This window comes from Aphanomyces astaci, assembly GCF_000520075.1.
Source record: "Aphanomyces astaci strain APO3 unplaced genomic scaffold supercont1.505, whole genome shotgun sequence".
Classification (NCBI taxonomy): Eukaryota; Oomycota; class Saprolegniomycetes; order Saprolegniales; family Verrucalvaceae; genus Aphanomyces; species Aphanomyces astaci.
Window position 1 is genome coordinate 4736 of NW_009798768.1, and position 1255 is coordinate 5990.

Consider the following 1255-nt stretch of genomic DNA (forward strand, 5'->3'; position numbering starts at 1 on the left):
TCCATCCATCAACAGCCTTGTCGGCTAAGCCATCAATGGCCAAAACAACACTTGACTTTATTAGTCATTATTCAAGTTGCCTCCTCATGGACACAACTCCTTTGGAACTCTTGCATTTATGCATTATCTTAGGCTTTTGCCTTACTCTATGAGGAACCATGCACTTATGTGCTCAACACTATTTTTTGTGGTTCCTGATCTACCTTCTTCGCCTCTGTTCTCAGGTTGGCTTTTGTAGTGACATGCCTTTGGCACTTTTTGGCCTCCGCGAGTTTTTCGCTAAGCCCTTTTTGCCTTTGACATTGCCTCTCTTTGAGAACTTCGTCTCGAAGGCCTTCAGCAGTCCGTTGCCCAGTGGGGTGGCTGTCAAGAAGGGGCACTTTGGCCGTTCTTGCTTTGGCCTTTTTCGCCGAGGTTCGGTCACTTACGGATAATATCCGGTCATCCGGAATTATCCGGTGTTCTCTTTCTGCCCAATCATAGGTCAGCTAAACAGTCCGTTAATGATCATCTTTGGTTTTGCCCTCGACCACTCAAGTCTTCTTCGTCGTCGGTCCTCCCCAGTGCTACCCCTTTATCGTCCCTCTTGACAAAAAGGAGAAAAGAAGTATCTACAAAGTTGTCTGGAAGCCAGCTGAATTTGGGAAAAGTTATTTGATTTCCGATTGAAATGCAAGACTTCAACGTGTTTACAAACTTCCATAAAAAGTTGGGCCAAATAGTTCCTTTTTTTTGCCATAAAACACCCAATTCTCAATGGCATATTATATTGTTTTGAAGTGCATGGAGGCTTCCAGACGCACAAAATCTCGAAAAATGAAAGATTTCGATTTTGGCAACTTTTCTTGGAAAAACGGCCATTTTATGCCATGTTTCGTGGCATCCAGACCCGCCCTAAACTCACGTATGAATATAATAGTATACCAATAGTGAGAAGGTGCAAAAGCCAGGGGGAACACTGGGTGGTTGCGAGTGAAACGGAAAGTGAATTAGCTTAGCTACCAGTGAGAACAACTGGCTCTAAAGGCTAGACGGACTAGCTAATGGCTAGCCAATCAGGATATGCCTGGCTATCTACTATCCGAGGAAAAGCCTCTAAAAGGCACAAAAACCTCCTACTAGCTGCAGCCAATGCTGCTACCTGAGGCTTCAGGGCAGTGGTGATGTTCATAACAGAACAGGGTGTTCTGACTGCCTCCCAACAACTCCACGCACTGTCACCGGAATCAGGTGCCCATAGTGCAGCAAGAGGCTG